This window comes from Bos javanicus, chromosome 2, assembly GCF_032452875.1.
Source record: "Bos javanicus breed banteng chromosome 2, ARS-OSU_banteng_1.0, whole genome shotgun sequence".
In the NCBI taxonomy this organism is placed as follows: domain Eukaryota; kingdom Metazoa; phylum Chordata; class Mammalia; order Artiodactyla; family Bovidae; genus Bos; species Bos javanicus.
In genome coordinates, this window is record NC_083869.1 from 52851324 (window position 1) to 52875916 (window position 24593).

Genomic DNA, 24593 nt, shown 5'->3' on the forward strand with positions numbered 1-24593 from the left:
GCCCTGAGAAATTACCTGTGAAATACCCCTTGGTACTGCATTGAAAAACAACATTTGACATTCCCTGTTTTAAAATAGTACATGCTTGTCTCCAAGATTTCTGATTTAACTTACCTTTTATTTCAAATGCATCTAATTGCATACCATGAAACAAAGGGAGTACATTTATTTGCAGTAGATGGGAAGGTTTGGGGTTTTATTTTTAAGTTACAAACTCAAGTTTAGTACAGAGTTCCTTTCTTTGCAAACTGGAAAAATTCAGCAACTGAGGCTTCTTTTCAGGGCAGACATGGTGTTGAAGTCCAGAGGTGGCTTTAGGGTCAGTCTCATGTCAGGGGGTAGCTTTCTCAAGAAGGAGAAACTAAAAACACACATTTCCTGAAAAAGATTTGGAAAATGTGATTAAAAAACAGTGATTAGCAAATGATGGTTCCTTGATTAATTTTTTTAGCAAGGTTGAATCAGTAGAAAGCTACACCTTGAAATGCTTTTATAGACAAACACATGTAGAAATATGAAAACACTCTCCCAATTACCTAGGGGTGTTATCAGTACTTTACTTAGCTGAGTTTTCAACGTGTGCTGTGTACAGTACCTCCTTTTCCATTTAGCAATATCTGTTTTCTTAAGCATTTTAGCTTTAGCAGCTTCATCTAAAATTCTATCAATCTAGATTATTTACTTACACATAATTAAGAATATTAAGAGTCCTTTTTTCTGAGTAAATAAACTGCACTATATATACATTTAAAAAAATCTAATTGTTACATTTTTTAAATCTGGGATTTTTTTTTTTCCTTTCTGGTCAGATTTTCCACCCCACAATGAACCTACTGGGTCTTTCTGTCATAAAGATATGCTCAAGCTTGGTTTCCTTTGAGTTACAATAGGAAAATGCCAGACTCTTTTTTTCCTAAATAATTGCTTAAGTGTACAAAGAGTACAAAAGAATATAAAAACAAAATGAAATGTGAGGGATACAGAGGAAAGAAATTGAAGAAAGTGGAGAGGAAGACAGATGAGAGAAGCAAAAACTGTAACTGGGATAAAAGAAGCTTATCAAACAGCTTTCAAAATTGCTTTGACCAACATAAGACACTCATTAAAATCATCATCATTCACTGAGATATTAAACAGCTAAGGGAAACTCTTAAGTGAATCTTGATTGATACTTGTGGACCAGTTTTTCCATTCATGCCTAACTTTTTTTTTGCCGTGCCACTCAGCTTGTGGGATCTTAGTTCCCAGACCAGGAACTGAACTCCAGCCCTTGGTAGTGAGAGCACAGAGTCCTAAACACTGAATCACCAGGGAATTCCTTTGAGCATAACATTCTGAAGAATGTTACATTAAACATCCATATGCACAGGAGGTGGGGACGAAGCTTTCAAAGCATTTTACATACACAAAATAAACAAGACTATGTATAATGTATTATTATATGTTACCTACTGTAGGGGTAAAAATAAAGAAGATTTTAAATGGAGGAATTATTGAGACACACTTTACTCCTCAGTACCTTGGCTAGCAGTTATATTCTTAACCAGTTAAGCAAGCCTTGAAGTGTATAAACCATTTGGAATCCCTAAGTCTAATGAATTGCAGCAGATATATAATTGATTCTGAAATTGGCATATAGGTGTACATTTCATGTTCCCTTTAGAGCTGACTTAGTACCATGGCAATGAACCACATAGGCACATGAGTCGTTGTATAGTAATATTATCTTGATGACCAAAATCACTTTATAAAATATACTTTAATAAGTTACTACAGAGCCTTGAATTTAAGCCATATAACTTAACCAATACTCAGTGGACATTTATAGGTATCATATATAAATTGGGTAAATGATAAAACGAAAAGCATTAAGAATAAGAAAAACGTATGGGAAACTATTTGCATCTTCCAATTAATCTAAAATACACCAGAAGCTTTTTCTCATTTATGAAGAAAAGAATTTTGTCCTTATGAAGAATTACTGACCCAAAGAAAAGTCACAAGAGGACTACAACTAAACAAACAATAAAAGCTACAATAACAACAACCAAAAACATTTCTTTTTTAGGAGAAAAATATGAAAAGTAGTAAATTCACCCATTTTAGAAATTAAGAAGAAAAGACATAAAATTTAATACACACAATAAATAATAAATATTCTTCTAGTTTCATATGATGGCTAATTAAGAAAAAAGCCCATGTGGAAAGTTTGGAAGAGAGATGAATATAACAAGGTAATTAACTCTTTGCTCCTTCATCCTTAAAGGAGAAAGAGCAGAGTGAGATTTCTTTTAAGTTTGGACCTGAAGCAACCTCAGAGATCAAATCTGTTTGTGCAAAAGAAATAAAAGGATTCTAGTAGCTCTTCATCTCGAGTCAAATCTTGTTTTTGGCCTCACTCTGATCTTGGCACCCCAAAGTCTCAGTGCTGGGGTTCTCTGCTCTTTGATTGAGCGCCTGCCTTTTATCACATGTGTGTTGTGTGTGAAGTCGCTTCAGTGGTCTCCACCTCTGTGCGACTCAATGGACTTGCAGCCCAGCAGGCTCCTCTGTCCATGGGATTCTCCAGGCAAGAATACTGGAGTGGGTTGCCATGCCCTTCTCCGGGGGATTTTCCAGACCCAAGGGTCAAATCTGAGTCTCTTATGTCTCCGGCATTGGAAGGCAGATTCTTTACCACTAGCACCACCTAGGAAGTCCTTCTCTCACACATAGTCAGCAGCTTTGTTCTCATGGGCTTTCTGTGATGGACTCCACCATCTGGTATTCATTCTGTTACATTTGGGTAGTTCTTGATAGTTGAGGATGCACTTTTTCATCCATCATCTCATTTAGTCTTGCTAATATCCTTATGATATAGGTAAACCATAGCTTTAGTTCCAAACTTCAGAAGAAGCATCTCAAAATCATACTGCTAGTACATTGCAGAGTTGTGACTAGTGGTCATATGACAAGGTGCCGTTTCCCCCTTTTCCTTTAGGCTGGATTTCACACTTTGTTCTTCATTTAAATTGTGGGCATAAGAATAAGTTAAAATGACAGTACTTGTATTGGGTGGAGAGAAGACAGAAAAGGAGGAGAAGTTGAAGAAGGATGGGGAAGAAAAAAAAGAAAAGGATAAAAAACAAAACCAGCTCCTCTCTGCAGGTTTTTCTGTGCAATTGAGAAGGAGAAATCTTTAAATTACTCCCTTTCTGCTTACAGAGATTAGTAAGGAGAGAAACACTTCCTAAAATTTGTATTCTATAAATGAAAAACTAATTCCAAAGCCATCCCAGTGCTTTGTGTTTTAAAGGATACAAATCTGAGGTAGATAAACCATTGAAAAGCTGTTTAATGAGCTCTTGGATATATATATATAGAGAGAGAGAGACTACAAGCTTGATTTTGAGTACAAGATGGAGACATATTCTGTTTATGAAATTAAAGGAACTTGGGGAAATTGAAAAAAAAATGGTAGAGAGGAAAAGAAGATAGTCTTAAGATAGGAATACACTAGAACCTAAAGATAACATATCCAGCAACAAATTCCTCATGGTGGGATATAGTTGATTATAATTTTTTTTTTGTAGAGGGGTATATTACACTCGGTTCTCAGCTTATACATCAATGTAATCTCCATCTGTAACTTCAAAACTCCACTGAAATTTTGAGACAAAGAACTGACTTGATTTATTTCCACATTTGGGGAATGAAGGCATAGACAAGGCAGACAGGAGTAACAGTGCAGAAGGTGTGATTTAAAATAAAGATGTGTAGAATGATATGGAAGCAGGAAATAAGGACAGAAAATGATTAGGAGAAATGGAAGCCCCTGAGAATGAATACTAAAAAAAATAAGAAAACCCATAATACAAGAAGTTTTAATTTGTTGATGTTGTAGACACTTGACATTTTTGGCTGCTCAACATCTACCTAACCTTCTCTTGGAATCTAAAATCCTGTTTGAGGAGTTGATTCTTTCTTACTGAATATAATCAGGCGTGGGAATTGGATGTTGTCTTGAATAGAGGAACAAAAAGACAATGCTGGAATTCTAGTCCATCTGACCTAGTACATACCCAACCTGGCTGTTTTCACCAAAAGGTAGCTCTTGTTGGGTTCTGCTTCCTAACCTCCATAGCTTCTGGGGCTCCAACCAATCCCAAGCCAATGTCCAGCCTCCCTTTAATATGATTCTCTATCCCTGGGAGTTTGTCAGTTGCAGAAAAACAGAAAAACCTGGCTCAAGTAAGTTGCTCTGAGAAAATTACCATTTTGGGAGCAAGAATTGTGGATGTAGAGTGTCTTTTATCATTCCACTCTTTCATCTTGATAGGTAAGCTTCTCATTGGCTGTCCCTCTTACGTTCACAAGAAAGCTACAGAAATCTAGTCATCACATCCTCTCCACATCCCTCTTTCCAGACATGGGAGAAGGGATTTTTTTTCTTACCTGGGTCTCTCTCTGCAATTAAGGAAAGCTTTTCTCAGAAACCCATTAGAAGAATTCCCCCACACATCTCACAGTGTCATATATGCATAAACTGGTTTCAGGGATGGAAATGACTTCTGTTCAGTTAGGATCTAACCCTGAGCCATAATGAGCGAGGGATAAATAGATACACAAACAAAACAGGGGATATTTTACAAAGATAAGAGGAAGGAGATGGAGGTTCGGTGGGGAAAAAATACTTCTCCCAATAAATACATTTATGTCTTATTTATTCAGATTTGTTCTCTGTGGCTTGCTGCTGCTGCTGCTAAGTCGCTTCAGTCGTGTCCAACTCTGTGCGACCCCATAGACGGCAGCCCACCAGGCTCCCCCATCCCTGGGATTCTCCAAGTAAGAACACTGGAGTGGGTTGCCATTTCCTTCTCCAATGCATGAAAGTGAAAGTGAAAGTGAAGTCGTGGGCTCCTCCGTCCATGGGATTTTCTAGGCAAAAGTACTGGAGTGGGTTGCCATTGCCTTCTCTGCTGTGGCTTGCAAAGAATTCTAATTAATACACTTGGTTACAGCTACCACTGGGATTATTTAAATTGTAGATAGCTTTCTATACACACACACACACACACATGACTTGCTTCTACTTTCAAAATTCATTTTTTCTTTTTTGTTCTGTTTTTATGCATGTGAAAGAATGAGTTGGGTTTTAGAAATGTATTTTTTAGTCTTCTAGGTGTCAAGCATTTATTGACCATGACTTTAATTTCTTAGTAATAATTTCCCCCAATCCCTAATGTTATATTTTTACATTTATTCATACATTCCTTTCTTGTTCATTCAGTAATTCACCTAGTCATTAATTTCTTTTTTTTGTAATGTGCTATGACTTATTTAATGTGTATGTGGAAGGCATTGCGTTAGCAAAGAAAAGCAAATGTTAAACCACATTTATGTACCCTTAAAAATAAATGCGTGTGTTTTTTTCATTTTATTACATTTTTAAAGGGGAGCAATGGGACAAAAATGAGGCACACGTGGACATTCCCCATTTTCCCTCATTTGCTAACATGTCTTCTTGTGCTCTGAGGTGAGTTCAGCTCGGAGAGTCCTGCTTTGACAGACAAGTTCTTCTGAGCTTTAGGCATGAGAAGAGGGAGGAAAGGAAGAGAGAACAAAAGTTCAGAAGGTTAACTTTGGGGGAGGAGGTTATCTTAACTTGAGACTGGAATTTGAAGACAGATGTAAAGGAGCAGAAGCAGCTGCCGCGTGTGAATCGCTGGATGGGGGAGGCAAAGGGGGATTTTTAAGGTTCTCTGTTTCCTTCATCATGTTAAAAAAACAAATGAAGAGCTTGAGTTATTCTGAAATTATTTGTGGTTGCTGCACTCTCATGTATTTTTGTAACCATGGTGTTGCTCGTGTGGGTTATTGTTTTGTAATATCTAGCGTTCTATTTGATTACATGCGACAGAAATCACCTCACATTAACGAGGCATAAAATTTGGCTTCTGTGTGGAAAAGTTTTAGGAGATGATCTTGGGCATTATGAGACCCCTTGCTCGGGCGCCACTCTCTGGGATCTGGCTCGGGCGCCACTCTCTGGGATCTGGCTCGGTCTGTGTGTCTATCTTTCTCTTTCTCATTCTTTCTGTCTTAAGGTCCTCCTCCGGATTGTTTTCTCTGTAAAAGGCTATCTCTGTGTGGTGGGAAAGATGACTCATCGTATTTCACAGGATTGTTACAGCCTAAGAGGAAAGAATCAATCATGTCTAGCATCCAAGTCAGATCCTGGTAAAAATGTCACTTTCCCCCCTACCTGAGTCACTTTCCTGCACTTCTGGGGGATGGAGGAGAACCGAGCAAGACATAATTTCAGATGACTGCTCCCATGTTACAGAGGGATAACTCTTTCAATCCGTGGTACAGGAAACTTCCCAGCTACTGAGCAGAGTGACACTGCATCTCCGGGTAACAGTGCATCTCTTTATCAAATGTCCTCTCGGGTATTTACATACAGGATTGAATTCTTACTAAATTTAAGACAATTTAAGGTATCTAATTGTCTTTTCAAAGAGTTGTTCAGAGGTTTACACTCCAAGTAGCTTTGCAATGAACATTGTTGGCTGGGCAGAAAAAAGTTTCCCAGGTGGCGCAGTGGTAAAGAATCTGCCTGCCAATGCAGGAGACACAAGAGACATGGGTTCAATCCCTGGCTCAGGAAGATCCCCTAGAGGAGGAAATGGAAACAGCTCTAGTATTCTTACCTGGAAAATCCCATGGACAGAGGAAAACTATGGAGAACAGTATAAATATTCCTCAAAAAATTAAGATTAAAACTACCATATAATCCAGCTGTCTCACTTCTGGGTATTTACCAAAGAATTAAAAAAAAAAAAAAAAACCTAATTCAAAAACATATGTATATGTGTGCTCAGTCACTCAGTTGTGTCCAACTCTTTGTAATCCTTTGAATTGTGGCCCACCGGGCTTCTGTGCGGAGAAGGCAATGGCACCCCACTCCAGTACTCTTGCCTGGAAAATCCCATGGACGGAGGAGCCTGGTGGGCTGCAGTCCATGGGGTCGCTAAGAGTCAGACAAGACTCAGCGACTTCACTTTCACTTTTCACTTTCCTGCATTGGAGAAGGAAATGGTAACCCACTCCAGTGTTCTTGCCTGGAGAATCCCAGGGACGGGGGAGCCTGGTGGGCTGCCGTCTCTGGGGTCACACAGAGTCGGACACGACTGAAGCAACTTAGCAGCAGCAGCAGCAGACTTCTGTGTCCATGGGGTTGTCCAGGTGAGAATACTGGAGCATATTACCATTTCCTCCTCCAAGGGATCTTCCCCACCCAGGGATCGAACCTGCATTTCCTGCGTCTCCTGCATTGCAGGTGGATTCTTTACTGCTAAGCCATCAGGGAAGCCCTTAATTAAAAAACACATAGGTACTTCTGTGTTCATCATGGCATTGTTTACAACAGCCAGGGTATAGAAACAACCTAATCCCGTCAATGGAAGAATGGATAAAGAAGATGTTATAATATTTTATATATATAAATATATATACACATGTACATAATGGAATACCACTCAGTCATTCAAAAAAGATGAATTCTTGCCATTTGTGACAACATGAATGGACCTTGAGAGTATTATGCTAAGTGAAATAAGTCAGACAAAGAGAGACAAAGACCAGATGATTTCACTCATATATGGAATATAAAAAATAAACAAACAAAAATAAATGAACAAGTCGAACAAAACTAAATAGGTAGCTGCAGAGAACAGAGTAGTGGTTCTTACCAGACGGTAAGAGTTGGGTGAAGGGTGAGTTGGATAAAGAGGATCAACTGTATAGTGAGAGATGGAAACCAATTGTTGGTGGTCAGCACATCGCAGTGTGCACAAAAGTAAAAATATAAGGTAGCATACATGAAACTTATAAACTAGTGCTACCTCAACACAATTTTTTAAATAAATAAGCAGTAAGGAAAAAACCCCAAACAAAACAAAACTTCCTGTGGATTGTTATGAAAAGTTTTGAATCTCCAATGATAGAAATGTTTGGGGGGTACATTCTGAGTTTAACCAAATTGGAAGTGCAAATAGAACCCTGGTCTTTCTTTTGTATGCCTAAAACTTACACAAGAGTTAAAGAGGTCAAAGTCCTGAGCCCTGGTTATATAAAGGACTGGTGGCTTGAGGGATGTAATGGTTGGTGACCAAAAATAATTCAGAAGATACTTTGGGCTCTGACTATGAGGCTTTACTCAATACAGAAGAAAGTGGAGGGTTTTTTGGTATTAATAAATATATTCAAATAATCTTTTGTAGGTAAACATAATAAAATTTGTGTACATAGTGTTCATGGTACATATGGTACATTGAGTTATTGTTCCCAATTCGTCCCTGTTTTGGGGGTTATACAGTACATATATATATCCTTTTTCATTGACTTGGCATCGTCTCCCACCAGAGGAGGCAGAGTACTGTCCCCAACCCACTGGTGTTGGGCTTGGCCACGTGACTTGCTTTGACCAACAGGATTGGGTGGAGGTAACAGTGCCTCTCTGAGCTGAGGTTTTAACAGGTGTTGCATGTCCCCTTTGCTTTGCTGTCTATCATTCACTGTGAGAACACAATGGGGGAGCATATGGACATATATGAAGTAGACCTGAATTCAACCGAGCCTGCAGTTTGAGTCCAGAGCTGAATCCTGAAATTGAGTTTTTAAAAATGAATCACAATAGCTCACAGACCCATGAGGGAGAAATAAATGCTTGTTGTTTTAAATCACTGAATTTTGGAGTGGTTTTTCATGAAGCAATAGCCTCAATAGCTTTCTTCCTTGTGGTCTCTTTTGCTAGTGTGCAGATTATGTCCTCTCTATCATTTTATGGAAGGGGAAGCCCTTAAATGATCCTGGATTTATCCCCACTTCCCTACAGAATTTCCAAGTCCTTGTTTCCTTTGCCCTTCTGGGTATGAAAATGAAAGCTGCTATGTTTCTGAGCCATAACCACCACCCCAGCTCCTACACTGCCTTGTTAGTTCTTGCAGTCACCACTTGGGTTCTTAGTTCCTTTTTTCTTTTGGCCCTTGGATTCTTCTTATTTTTCTGCTAACTCAACTCTCGATTAAAAAGGATAATGAAAACATTTCATGGAAAAACTTGACTGCTTCTCCTTCCCCTTCCTGAATAATTTATTTCTAAAGCCGCAACAAACATCAACAAAGCTGCTAGGTGAGACAGAGCAAGATAAGAGGATATAAGGGTCTAAACAAGATGAAGAGAATAGCTAGTCAAGGGTGGCAGGCAAAATAGCCTGAGGAATCAGCCTGAACAGGGTGAGAAGGTATCCACACGGGAGTCAGAGCCCAAGCAAGGGGAAGAGGCATCTGTGTGTGGGAGGGAGTCATAGTAGGGATGGGAGATGGGTTGCATAAAGTGAGGTTGATTACATAAGTCAACATCTGAGGAACTGTGGAAGCTTGTATTCTCATTATTAGAGAAGATTACATACATGGAAAAGGGAGAAAACTAGAATCAACATGTGACTGGAAGTGTAAGACGAGCTCATGGTTTTCAGCATATGTATAACTTATAGAGAGACAGTTTTCAATTTCTATAGATAGAAATAAGTGTCAAGGTAGATACATGGTATACGCATAAGTATACTTCCTGGCTCTATCTTCTGATAGAGCTGGGAAGCACCAACACTCCAATAACAATGAACATACACAGCACTCGAGTCTTGGCTTCCAAATACTATTTTCCAGTAAAAAAAGAAAAAGAATTTTTAGAGAAATGGCTGATTCTGGGACTAAGGGGGAATAAAATTACAAGAAAAATCTGGAACTTCTACCATAAACCAAAGATCTGAAACTTCTACCATAAACCAAAAATATATTTTAAAAAAATGATTGGGGACATATCAAAAGAGCCTAAAGGTCAGTTTAAAAGGGCTCCTGCTAGCCACACTGGACATAATTGGAGTATTAATACTGATAGAAGGAACTTCCCTGGCAGTCCAGTGGCTAAGACTTCGCAGGGGTGCAGCTTCAGTCCCTGGTTGGGGAGCTAAGATCCCACATGCCTCATGGCCAAATAAACAAAACATAAAACAGAAACAATATTGTAAAAAATTCAATAAAGACTTTTAAAATGGTCCACACCAAAAAATAAAAACTTTAAAAAATACTGATAGTAATGTGATAATAACTTGTAGAATTTACAATATTAAGTAAAATAAAAGACCAAGAGACCATACCAACATAAATGAATGAATGAAAGGATTTAAATTTGATGAAGAACAGGATTCGGTATGTTTTCATACCGACAAAAGGGGGAAAAGCCTGGAGGACATCACTTTTAGCAAGTGGGGACAGTGAACATCAGCTATGGAAACCATGCATGACCCGGTCTGATGCTTTGAGAGGAACACTGCCTCACTTCTGTGATACTGTGATCTGAATCAAATCATGAGGAAACTTCAGGCAAACTTAAACTGGGGGTAATTCTACAAAGTAATTTAATTCTTCTTTAAAATATCAATACTGGACTGAAAGTCAAGCATAAACTGAAGAATATTCCAGTCTAAGAGACTAAAGAGACATGATAAGTAATATGGTGTGTGCTTCTGAAGTGGATCCTTTGGTTACAAACATTATTGTTGCATCAGTTGAAACTGGAATGTGGTCTGTGGACCAAAGGGCAGGAGTGTATCAAAATTCATTCCCTGGTTTTGTTAGTTGTGTTGTGGTCAGTAGGAGGACACTCTTATTTGTAGAAAACACACATTGAAGTGTTTGGAGCTAATGTACCATCTGGTCAGCAGTCTATAAGTATTCAGGAAAAAACAAGCTATTTGTATTGTGCATGCTAAGTCTTTTCAGTTGTGTCTGACTCTTTGAGACCCACTGTAGCCTGCGGGGCTCCTCTGTCCATTGGATTCTCCAGGCAAGAATACTGGAGTGGGTTGCCATTCCTTCCTCCAGGGGTCTTCCCAACCCAGAGATTGAACCTGGGTCTCTTATGTCTCCTGCATTTTCAGGGGGGTTCTTTACCACTAGCACCACATGGAAAGTCCGTATTTGTACTGTAGGTCTAGCTTTTTTGCTAGAGGGGAAAAAAAAGAATTTTTGATTGTTTCAAAATCTAAAGCATCTAATAGCAAAAAAATACAAAACAAAAAACAAACAAAAAACCATGTATAATATAACTCAATTCTAACTATTCTATTCAACAAGCTAGGGGGAAAAAAAACCCAGCCAACTAAACTCTTAAGAAAATAGGGGAGAGGGGAAGGTCGAACGACAAAATTAACGAAGTAGGAGACAAAGAAGCAAGAGAGAAAAGAGGGAAAGGTGTCCACTCTTCACCACTGAACAGCTGCTAAGACTTTTTCCTTACTTGCTGAGGCAATGGATGCTCTTGCTGCTGCTGCTAAGTCGCTTCAATTGTGTAAAAGAGAGGGGAAAAGACAGTTCTCAGATTTGAATTTCAAAATTCTGGGCATTTGTGTATCAGACATGCCCTAAAGATCTGAAAGCATGATATTAATATCACAAACCAAATATTTGGGGAAAAGAGATGAAAAGTCAGTGTTTTTCACTGTATATTAAATGAAGTTTCTATAGTTAAAGAAGAGAAGTAAAGGAGAAAATGGTCAGAAAGGAAGCACAGAGCTTAAATACTGGTGGTTTCTCTGAGAAGGGTCTTTGCTCTGCTCTTCCTGCACCTGATCTGGAAGAAATGCCCATGATTAGCAGAATCTGGGAACAGAGAGCTCTCTGGTTTTGTATCTTGGGGGAATTCCAGAATCCTCCAGCCTCACCTGTGTGCACCACAGTGCAGAAGCAGTCGAAGAGAGGTCGCAGTGTGAGTGCTTGGGTAACCAGTCAGAGAGTGCCTCTGTGCTCCTGCATCCCAGTGCCTCTCTGAAAGACCCATATAGTTTCTGCAGGCCCAGAAGGCTAAGGACACTAAACCTAACAGGTTAGGGCTAGGGCTGGCTCAGGCAAATTAATAAGGTCCAGATAGGATGGCGACATCGCAGAGATTCACACAGGTCAGCACTGGAGGACCAGAAGCGGTAACACATCTCTTAGTGAATGTCAGTGTGAATAGGCGATGGCTCCCATCCTAGCATCCTGTTTGTAAACTATTCTGAACATAATCCCCAAAGTATCCCCATGGCTTTTTTACAAGTTACTGAATGGATGGAGGGATGGAGAGATGGATGGATGGATAATTAAAGGGCAATTCCTAAATTATATCACAGTCTAAAAGCTACTGTTATAGAATTTCATACCACTAAAAATGCCACTAATAGGCCAAATCACCCTCATTTATTTCTGCCCATCCTAGCATTGCTTTTCCAAGATCAGCAGCAACTACAACTAGTAGAAGAATAGGTTCTAATATAATTTTCACCTGCAGCTGCAATAGCCCCAAAGTCAGTACATATAGTAAGTGACTTTGCAAAATAGTACATTAGGAAAAAACACCATTGGAAGTTTCTGACACTAAAAAGTATTTTTTACGAAAGACATGTCTTCCATGTTTGCTTGTTTATGGAAGACAAATAAAAGGCATTTGAATTATTTTCTGCCCTGTTTGGAATCTTCTCTTTTTATCTTGGTCTTACCAGGTTTTTATTTGTATACTTAGGGAGATCTTTGTGGAAGGAAATTTGTAATTCTAAAGCAGTCGACAAATGAACACTCACACAGCATAACCAAACCACGATTTTATGCAGATTTTTCTCTTTCGTAGATTCTGAGTTCTTAAAGGAAAATGTGGATGCAGTGGTGTGTCACAAGTTCTATTAGAGAAGTCCGTGGGAAAAGAGTACAACATGATGATCAGCCTTGGCAGGCTCCACATACAGTGTGATTATATTGTAATACTGTTTGATGCAATGATATGTTTGATCAGTTTCAAGAGATGAATATCACCTCACTTCAAACAATATGATACAGTCTCATTGTATGGAATTATGGCTGCTGTCAATCAGCATATGGCATAACCCTTAAAGTGCCATCTTCAGGGAATGTCATAAAAATGATTGCAACACTTGCATTAATTAGTAAGTTTTTGCACTAAAACCAAGCAAAACCTGTTAAGACAATTTATCTGCTATATCTCTGTTCATTTTTGTTATTATAGAAACATGTACATAACCCATCCTTGCAAACACTCAGCTGATTAACTCAACTTACTAGAAGAGCCATTATAATAAAAATCCTAGTTATGATTATAAACCTCCTTCCCCATATAAGTCAGTAAGCTGTATTTTCTCTATTTTGTTTTATAAACTCCAATATACCCTTACCTTAAACCAACTATCCTATCAAAGTGAGTGGCAGGTGCAAAAGAAAGGCAAACATTAAATAATCATGAAGTCTGCGGTCCTGACAAGACAAACTCAAAATTTAAGCTCGACAAATGACAAATAAATGGCATGGGTGCATGTTTAGACAGAATAAATACAGATTAATACAGAGTATTTTGAATGTCATTAATTTCACTTTCTCAGTGTTAATTGTTAAATACACATTTTGAGAGAATAAGAATGACAATCCTTTTTTATATTAGTTATGGAATATTTTCCCTCTTGGCTGAGGTTGTGTTTCTCTGTTACCCATTATTTTGCCATTGTCACCCATTTTAACTATTTTGATTTTCCCCAATAATACATAATATGAGAAGTTAATGGTTTGACATGGTACATACTGATTTGATCTGAGACTTAAACATTTTCCCAAGGGGGCTAGAGACCCCCAGATTCAACTTAGTTTGTTGACAGTGTATGTATCACTTATTGTGAGCCTTTTCCCGAGAAATTCCTCTCCTACCTTGTCTGCTGACACTCTCCTTTCCACTTTTCCCCAGAGTCCTTTATGCCTGTTACTAACTGAGCAACCATCCTCTGTGGTAGACAGCCTTCTAAGGTAGCCTCCAATGATCCCTGACTCCCTGTGCTAATTCAGTCGTGTCCAAATCTTTGCGACCCCAAGGACTGCAGCCCACCAGGCTCCTCTGTCCATGGAATTCTCCTGGCAAGAATACTGGAGTGGGTTGCCATGCTCTCCTCCAGGGGATTTTCCCGACCCATAGATTGAACCCACATCTCTTACATCTATTGCATTAGCAGGCAGGTTCTTTACCACTAGTGATATCCGGGAAGCCCTCCCTAACTCCCAGTATTCACTAACTTGTACAATTCACCCCTTCCCCTGCCTTGAACCTAGTGACTTGCTTTTAAAGAATAGAATATGAACAAAGTTATTAGGTTATAGAAGACCATGACTTCTGGTTTGCTAGCAGTGTCTCACTCTTGCTGACTTTGAAGAACCAAGTGTCCATGTTGGAGAGCCATATCTGACCAAGAGCAACCTCTGACCAATGGCCGGCTAGGAGCTGAGACCATTCCAATAGCCCATGAAGAACTGAATCCAGGCAACTGCTAAAGTGAGCATTAAAGCAGATCTGTCTGCTCTAACGTGACTGTGGCACCAGTTGACGTCTAGATTATAGCCTCCTGAGAGACCCTGAAGCCAGGGACCCTGCTAGGCTCTCCTTAGACTCTAAACTCACAGAAACTGTGAGATAGTAAATGTGTGTGGTTTAAGTCACTAGCATTCCCAGATGGCTCAGATGGTAAAGAATCTGCCTGCAATGCAGGAGACCCAGGTTCCATCGCTGGGTCAGGAAGATCCCCTGGAGAAAGGAATGGCTACCCACTCCAGTATTCTTGCCTGGAGAATTCCACAGAGGAGCCTGGCAGGCTACAGCCCATGGGGTTACAAAGAGTCAGACATGACTAAGCAACTAACACTTTAAGTCACTAAAATTTGGGTTTGCTGTATAGCAATAGACAACTAATATAACTACTGTCTCTCAGTGAACATGCTTGACAGCTCACTGCAGCTCCTTTTTGTGGTGAGTTGTAGAGTGCAGTGGGGCTAGAGCTCTTCACACCAATCTTCAAAATATAGATTTCATCCTCACTGGAAGGCTATAAGGAAGAGCTGATCCAGTCCACAAAGAAATTTGTGAAATCTGTAAGACCTTCTCACAAAGACCTTACCATTATTCATGAGCAAGAAATATTGACAGTGTTTACTCCTTGGGATAAGGTTGTAAAGCTTTGAGGTATAAAGGTGCTATTTCTTTTTCCAAGGCAAGGTTTGGCATCTACACTTACTGGGACTATAGAAATATAAAATGGTTTTTATTCATGTCATGAGTGCTATATTCTTAGACACCTCTCTCTTGTTTCACAGACTTTTTCATACTGCTACATCATGTCAGCAGCTTCTTGAGTTCTAGACTTTGTGGTCAAATTGTTAACAATCCCAGCAGAGCCTTCAAAAAACTTAGAGGTAGGTGGTCTTATTACCAGTAACTGATGTGATTTGTAGGCTTGTTCCTACAACAGGGTTATATAATTTGTAAATTATTTTATCATTTACTCAGTTATCCACATTAACAGAGGGGAACGATGATAAAACAATTTAGTCAATAACCAAACACATTTTATTTTAGATTTTATTTATGAAAAAAAATATATATATTTGAGCTCTCCTACACATTTTAGTTTTAGATTTATTTATGAAAAAATATATATATATATATTTCAGCTCTCCTAGGTATGTTTTGGAGAAGGCAATGGCACCCCACTCCAGTACTCTTGCCTGGAAAATCTCACGGACAGAGAAGCCTGGTAGGCTGCAGTCCATGGGGTCGCTGAGGGTCGGACACGAAGGAGCGACTTCACTTTCACTTTTCACTTTCATGCATTGGAGAAGGAAATGGCAACCCATTCCAGTGTTCTTGCCTGGAGAATCCCAGGGACGGGGAGCCTGGTGGCTGCCGTCTATGGGGTCACACAGAGTCGGACACGACTGAAGTGACTTAGCAGCAGCAGCAGCAGCAGCAGATATGTTTAGGAGAAGGCAATGGCAACCCACTCCAGTGTTCTTGCCTGGAGAATCCCAGGGACGGGGAGCCTGGTGGGCTGCCGTCTATGGGGTCACACAGAGTTGGACACGACTGAAGCAACTTAGCAGCAGCAGCAGCAGCAGGTATGTTTAACCTAATATTAAGATCTTCTTGTTTCTTTGATTCATGTTTAGTGCTCATGCAAAGAGAAGGAAACACAACTGAGTGGAAGAGGAGAGTTAATTTGGTGCTGAACGTGTTTCATGGGTGGTCCATGTGTGATTTATCAAGAACTGATTTATTTAAAAGGTCCCTAAGTAGTCTAGAATTTAAAACAACAATGGAAAAACAATAACAACAATAACCAATGAAACTTCTTTCCTTATTAGATTAACAAAGATTTTTAAAATGAATTATATCCAGGCAAGGTTATAGAGAAAATGGCTTACACACAGTTGGTGGGAGTGTAAATTGGCACATCCTTTTTTTCTAGAATAATTTAACAACATAGTTTAACATTTTAAGTCCATTTCATGTCTACGAATTTGTGCCAAGAAAATAAATCTGAATTTGCAAAGATGTTAAAAGATATTTATTGAAGCACTGTTTATAAGAATAACAATTGAATATAACCTAAATATCTGTCAATAGAATTAAATACATGATGAAATATACAAAATAGAGGCTACCATAGCCAGTTAAAGGGAAACACTTGTATCATGGAAAGGAACCAGAAATATAATGTTAAATTTTTAGCTAGTCATTGAACAAAATGTACATACTATGACTTCAATTTTTTAAGTCAACCTGTAAGCACATGGATTAACAGCTGAGAGATATATACATACACCAAATCATAAAAACTGATTTTCTCTAATAGAAGAATTATCTTGAGATATTTGAATATTTTCCAGTGAGATGTATAATTTAGCAGTCAGAAAAGATAGCTATTTTCCCTTTGAAAAGAATTCTAGATATTAATTTTTGCTTTTCCTGTTTTGGACACTGAAAAAAAATCCGCACATAATCATCTGTTCTTCTTGTCCTCCAGGTGCTCATCTAGTTTTAATTAGCTCAGCTAACATTTATTATGGAGAAGGCAATGGCACCCCACTCCAGTACTCTTGCCTGGAAAATCCCATGGACGGAGGAGCCTGGTGGGCTGCAGTCCATGGGGTTTCGAAGAGTTGGACACGACTGAGCGACTTCACTTTCACTTTTCACTTTTATGCATTGGAGAAGCCAATGGCAACCCACTGCAGTGTTCTTGCCTGGAGAATCCCAGGGATGGGGGAGCCTGGTGGGCTACCATCTATGGGGTCACACAGAGTGGGACACGACTGAAGCGACTTAGCAGCAGCAGCAGTGTTTATTGAGCACCTATCATGTGTTCTGTGATAGTCACTGTGAAGAAGCAATAATAAATAAGAGTCTCTGACTCTGATGAAAAAGACACATGAAATTCGACGTGAAGTAAAACAGCAGTCCCCAACCTTTTTGGCACAAGGGACAGGTTTCTTGGAAGACAATTTTTCCATAGACGACGGAGGTGGGGATGTTTCAGGATGTAACGAGAGCAATGGGGAGTGACAGTCACTTGCCACTCACCTGTGTGACCAGGTTCCTAACAGGCCATGGACCGGTACTGGTCCACAACTCAGGCTTTGGGGAGCCCTGAAATAAGGTGTATAAATGTTATATTACAGTAGATGTATTTAAGATATGGGGCTTCCCTGGTAGCTCAGCTGACAAAGAATCCACCGTCAATGCAGGAGATCCTGGTTTGATTCCTGGGTTGGGAAAATCCCCAGGAGAAGGGCTAGGCTACGCACTCCAGTATTCATGGGCTTCCCTGGTAGCTCAGATGATAAAGAATCTTTCTGCAATGTGGAAGACCTGGGTTCTATCCCTGGGTTGGGAAGATCCCCTGGAGGAGGGCATGGCAACCTACTCCAATTCTTGCCTGAAGAATCCCCATGGACAGAGGAGCCTGGTGGGGTACATACAGTCCATGGGGTCACAAAGAGTCAGAGATGACTGAATAGACTAGGCACAGCATGGCACATTTAAGATTAGGTGGGGTCACAGAGGAGGCAGCATCCATTTAAAATTATTGAACAGTTCATGAATTTGTATGTTCTCTCTGCAGGTGCTTTTTCCACTACAAAAGTGTAAATGTCTTGAGACTGATTCTATAACATATACTTTTAAAATAACTTATTTGGAGTCCAGAATCTTGGTGATAGTATGCCAGGGGCTCATAGAATACATTTCATGTTCGAATTATTTATTTGCTAGAGTAGTGGGTTTTGAATTTTTGGAATTCAAGACTGGAGTTCCAATATGAGAATAGGCAGTAACACATCGGAATGGATTTAAAAATTCAAAGCACTCCACAAGTAAGCAATAACTTCAGGCCTAGCAAGGTCTTAGGGTATCTTTGAAAGTATCCAAGGTATCAAGATAAGCTAGTTCACATAGTTCTGCCTGAAAATGGAGCTAGTGAAAAAAAACAAAAAAACAAAAAAAACAAACAAACAAAAAAGAAAATGGAGCTAGTGTTTGAGCAGAATGTTTATATTCTAATAAAACCTCATAGGTGAACTATATTTGTTTGAACACATATAATCCATATAGAATGTGTATGTAAATACACTTATATAAGCATATTTGGGAATCACAGATTTAGTAAACATGTCTTCCCTTCATTACTGAGTTGAAGTTTTGTTTTGTTTTGTTTTGTTTATCACAAAGGGCTAATTGTTCAGTAGAACACCTACCTGAGTGAACATTCTGTCAGGATAGACACGAATAGGAAATCATTAGCTGAAAGCCGACCAACAGATGCTCACACACCTGGGATGGATGGGGCTGCTGGCTCGGCCGTTTCAGAGGAGACTGTAAGAACACAGAGCTCTTTCAATAGAGCTAGTCAGTTGAGAGCTTTGTTCATGTTTTTTAAGAGACTAAAGAAAGTTGAGGCCGGCAGGGGAGAAAATCACTGGGATGGTTCATTGAAAGAGTACTTGCCCCCAAAGATTTTTATACTTTCCCCACAGAGATTGACTTAATCTGCCACTTGCCTTTCTTCATTTTCCAATCATTAATCAGATGACAGAACAGCTGAAGAAGAGAAATAAAAGGAGAGGAGTGAAGAAGAGAAAAACCGGATATGGTAGAAGGATCAGTCTCTCCATCTATCAATATGAGAATCTGGGGATATTCATGGTCCGTAGTGACCACACTTGAAAAGAGTTCTTTGGGATGAATCCCACTGTGTGTGACTTAAGTGTTAAAAATAAGACAACACGCTCCAAATGTGATCACTTATGATAAACACTGTATCACCAAACTGAGACTTAATTACAGTTTCAGCTTTCCTAGAAATGCAATCTTAGACCAGTCCATCAGGAATCTCCATATTAGCTATGAATAACTAATAATTATTAGTTACATAATCTGCCTGCTAGATCCCTGCGTGCTGCGTGCTAAGTTGCTTCCGTCCTGTCTGACTCTCTGTGACTCAATGGGATTGTAGCCCACCAGGCTCCTCTGTCCATGTGATTCTCCAGGCAAGAATATTGAAGTGGGTTGCCATGCCCTCCTCCAGGGGATCTTTCCAACCCAGGGGTCAAACCTGGGTCTCCTAAATTGGCAGGCAGGTTCTTGCCACTATGGGAAACCCTGGTAGATCCCTGCTATCCCCTAAAGGAAAATTATCTTATAATAACCCACTTTTTAGCTTAGTATAACACCCTTATTCCTGCTCCTTTCTGTCTACAAAAGTCTTTCATTTTGTACAGCTCCTCAGAGGTACTTTCTATTTGCAAAATTGAATGCTACTTAATTCAAATTGGTTTTTGCTCAAGTAGACTCTTAAAATTTTTCATATGCCTCACTTTATCCTTTAACATAAGCTGCAATTGCATTCCAAAGTCTGTGAGACATTGCTCAATTGAAAACTTTGTAGCCTTGAAATTAGGAGCTCTGGGTCCTAGTCTGAGCCTTCTCTAAATAGCTGTGCAGTGGAGAGCATGCTATTTGTACTATAAGTGCACTTCAGCATCCCTATCTATTAAAAAGAAAAAGAAAAACAATGCTTAACCTGTTAACCTCATCTCACATGACTAATGTGAAAATGTGAGACATTGAGTACATGAAAATGTCTTGAAAGATTTCAAACAAAGTGCAAAATTCAGACATTAAAATCAAATAAAGGTTTTTTGGGGGTTGTTGATGGAGTAAAATATTTCCATGAAACTATTAACTGATGACTTTACTTAATAAAACTGTGTGACTTGCCAAAAAATGAATTGGTGTTAATTATAAAATTACCTTTTAATTAATGCATTCATTAATGATCTAATCAATATCAATTGAAGGTTTATTATTTTAAGGAGGATGGGCAATTAGCAGTTTAACACCATGAAAAAGAGATAACCAACTGACGGATGGGTCCCCATCAAGTTTAATTTTAATTTGTTTTAAAAGTATCTTCTTGAGGAATGAGTTTAAATGCACATCACTCTTTCTCCTTTCAGAAAATGAATATATAAGTTGTTTAGAAAGCATATCTGAATGACCAAGAATGAAGTTGGCATACGTAACAAGAAATGAGCACATCTTCTAAATGGGCTCGATGGTATGGTCTAAGTTCTATTCTCTCACACAGTAATATAACTGGATTGCTCTTTAAATTAAGTGAATTTGTATGTCCGCTTTCCCTTAATGGAATCAGTTTTGATATACTCTTTGTTCATGCTGTTATGGCTTCAGTCTAAGGGTTCTTTGTATTAACTTTTTAAAGTTACATCACAAAGAGGTTTTAAGATTTCCCAGCAGGCTTTTATTTAACCAAAGCTTTTGATCTCAAACCTGCTGGGGCTAGTGAAATCCTTACCAATTCTCCAGGAACTTCTCTCTATTGGAATTTGAAAAGACCCACCTGAAGGATTGAACTCCCGGTGTGGTTTCGGCCACCCTTCTGATCAGGCTATTCAAGCAGCCAGCGAGGGCGTCTAGTGCACCCTTTGTGATCGGCTAAGCAGCCTAAGGTGTCCTTTGCAAGAGCTGTTCTCCCGAGGAAATAAAAACCAGGAGGACACAGACCGATATACCTTATTTCCTGCTATCTTCAGTTAAAGGTGGATTGCAGGGGGTCTGCTTAACATCCTTTGCTCCCTAAATACCTTTTGGACATGGGAACTCAATAAAAGAACTTTCATTGCATCCATTACCCTACTGTGGTGCATAACAAATTAGATTTAAAAGGCTACTTTTTTCCCCCTTACAGCTATTTCCAACATTTTCTTTAAAATTTCAATTTAGTGTCTAGTGCCAGAATATTCTATAATATACTCTAAAACTCTTATGATACCAATAACACCAACTGAACATTACTTCCAAAGAATCAGGCTCATATTCTTATAGACAAATTGTAGTTTTTAATTAACATAAGGTAAAAAAATAAAATTAAGGTAGAAAATTAATTATGCTTAAGACATGTTAAATATGAAACTATATAAAGCAATATTGTTCTTGGATAACTCTTTTTAAACTACAAACCTTCATTCACTTATTTGTCCCCAAATTCCCATTTTTTAAAAAAAATTTCACTTGAGGTTGAAAAATATCAGTGCCACATTTCTAAAACCTATTTTGAGAAATGGTGAGGTAAAAGTCTCAATGATAATATTTAAATATTATTATTCTATTTTAAAGTTCCATGTGCAGAGGTGTTAGGGCATGTCAACAACACAGAACACAGAGAGCAGTACAGCTTTGTAAAGAACACAGTATTTGTGGTACTGTATAGAAAACACATTTGCCCATAGACCACTTCTCCAATATAAATGTTTATCTTTACCTTTCTGTTAATGTGATGTCAGATCTCTTCATTATTTAAAAAAAATTTTTGGACTCTGTTTTGATACGCAGAGATGGATATTACTGTCATTGCATCAGATGTGATGATCCCTGATAAAGCCTCAAATGAGCTGTATGCTGAAGAACTAGAAAGAAATGTGTAAGTATTTCCAGAAGCTGTAAAATATTCAGTGCTCACTGCTTGAGGACATAGCCTCTCACACCACAGGTATACCAGGTATTACCAGACATTAAAGCATTTGCTTTCAGTATGTTTTTTTTTTTTTTCTTCTTTGGGCTCTGGTATAACTCCAGAAAAGTAGCTGGAACCATCTCAAATTCTGAATATGTGGTAGAGTGGTCAGGCTATGTTCAATCTGGATTTCAGAACCACTGCTACCACACCTGTAGAATATGACATAATTGTTCTGTTTCATAACTTATTAATTTTAGTAAGCATTTGTTACACATCTGATTGGTAGATATTTATGAATAGCTGCCTGATGGAATATTATGTTCTGCAGTTAATAAATAATAACTGATTATAGGAAGACAATATGCTATGAATTCTTTCTCTGGAGAAAGAGGGGCTCAAAGATTTGCAGAACTGAAAATCATGAGCATTATGCATAAAAAGCTTTCTGATTTTTACAGATAATATAAAACAAGTGTTACTTATGTTGTGTTACAGTAATCCCCCACTTCTTGTATAAAAAGGGTTATGCATTTTTGATGCATAGATGAAAGTCTTAATAAAATATCTCTAATGATCCCCAGTTTTTTCTCATTCACTTTTATTCACAGAGTAAATAGTTACTTTTAGGGGATGATTACACAACAATATCTATCATTTAAAAGTGTATATCACCTTTGATTAGAAAATTGCACTTCTAAAATGTACTCTTTAGAAATACTCACAACATTCTGCTTCAGAATGGAGGATGTTCACTAGTGCATGGATGAGAAGAAAAATTGCAATCACTCTATATGTCCATCAACATGAAATTGATAATGAGGAATCAAACATCTATGGTAGCAGTACCATCATGGTTGCATGTCTACCAACACCAAGCAGTAATTCCTCATCCTGCATGACAACCATTTCAAGGAGGTATTGTTAACATCACACCTTACAAGTGTAGAAAGTGGATTACAGAGAAAATCACTTATCCAGGTCACAGAATTACTAATAGTGAAGCTAGGATTCAGATTCAGTCAAGCCATTTGGTCGCAAAGCCATGAACTTACTCTATTAATATTCATATATATTGTACAGACCTTCCCAGGTGGCACTAGTAGTAAAGATCCATCCCTGGGTCAGGAAGAGCTCCTGGAGAAGGGCTCAGCAACCCACTCCAGTGTTCTTGCCTGGAAAAGTTCGTGAACAGTCCATGAAGTCACAAAGAGCTGGACATGACTGACTATAACATTCTTATTACCCACTGTTATATGTGTATTCAAAGAATGAGATAGTTTTAGAGATTATGAAATGAAAAAAAGTCTAAGAAGTAGTCAAAGTAATTCGGTCAAGATTATGTCCATATACATTAGAATATAGCAAAAAAATTGGAAGGATTATTCATCAAGCTGTTCATATTAAAATATCTGTGGTTAGACTTTTATTTTCTACTTTGTGTATTTCTTTAATATTTAGATATTTTATAAATATGTATACTAAAAACAATATAGTTCTTTAAAATATCAACATATAAGAAGGAGTATCAATAAAAATAAAAAATTATTTTATCAAGACATGTGGCATTATTTTCAAGATCTCAAGTGCTGGCATTCAATTTGGCTTTTTTTTAACAAAGCATAAATAAGTTATACCATATAGAATTTTCATACGTTGAACATTAATTATTTCAGTCTGTTTTGGGGGAGGATGATGTTTGGATTATAAAGAAAGCCACCGCATTGAGACCTTTTCCCTTGTATAAGCAAGTTTTGCAAGTATCCTGTCTTACAACTATTGAATGAAAACCCTGTTTTATCAATAAAGTTATACATGTTTTTATTTCACATTCTTTGTATTAGAACACAACTATTTAGTCTTTTAAAGGAGGATTCTGTCAAGCTTTCTAATATATAAACACTACATACTTTTGCATCTGTAAACTGTTTCCATAGGTGATCATTGCATCCAGGTTCCTAAGAACAAGGAAAAAAGCTGTGCATTTTATTCTGAAGTTACAAATGGTATTTGATACACCACTGTGCTAAACACAGGATTGAGCTGCCTCTGGCTTTACTTCTTGCATTTCAGCATTAAAAAAAAAAAAAATCAGTCATGGGTAATGCTTTCAAAAATGTTAATCCCAATTTTTACTTATGGATATCACATGATTTTAAAAGGTAATAAAGAGTATTTTCAGTAATCAAGGGTGAGTCAAGGAAAATGGCTTCTATGGGAGTAAGTCAGCCAAACAAAAACTTGACCCAACACCAAGCTTGTTGTCAGAATCACAGCTGCCACATCAACCAATGAGACCTGACATGGAGGCAGCCAGGAAGTCAGGTGCCGAGGCTGGAAACACTCTGTTCCAGACCCATTGGCAGTTGGCCCTTCAGCTGCTGTACAGCCCCAGTCTGGGCCCAGGGGGGCTGGATCTGGTTTTGGATTACAGGAGGGAAATGAAGTACAACCAGTATCGTCAACAGCGAGGCTGTCAAGTTGGTACTGATAATATATTCATGGGGCGATGTATTGTTTTGCTCTTCGGGTTCTGTGAGGAAGGAGGGCTAAGGGAGAATGCACATAGCAGCTCTGAAAGCATAATCGACTCTGCTCGTAGGAACCAGTGATGGTGGCTCGGGTTTCCTTTAACCTCTCAATTCTTTCAGGTGGC

The 24593-nt window shown here is 38.5% G+C and overlaps 1 protein-coding gene and 1 long non-coding RNA gene across 2 annotated transcripts in view; one reads left to right on the forward strand and one right to left on the reverse strand.

Moving 5' to 3' along the window:
• Nucleotides 1-24593, forward strand: part of GTDC1 (glycosyltransferase like domain containing 1) — a 504344-nt gene that overhangs the window by 445424 nt on the left and 34327 nt on the right. The window contains exons 12-14 of the transcript XR_009740792.1: nucleotides 15222-15320; nucleotides 20421-20521; nucleotides 21817-21904. The gene's annotated coding sequence lies outside the window, so the exon portion shown is untranslated. The remainder of the gene's footprint in view (nucleotides 1-15221; nucleotides 15321-20420; nucleotides 20522-21816; nucleotides 21905-24593) is intronic.
• On the reverse strand, nucleotides 163-23168 carry LOC133260417 (uncharacterized). The gene is made up of 3 exons (XR_009740808.1): nucleotides 23023-23168; nucleotides 21746-21890; nucleotides 163-378 (listed from the first exon to the last, which is right to left on the reverse strand). It is a non-coding gene; the product is annotated as an uncharacterized LOC133260417 (long non-coding RNA).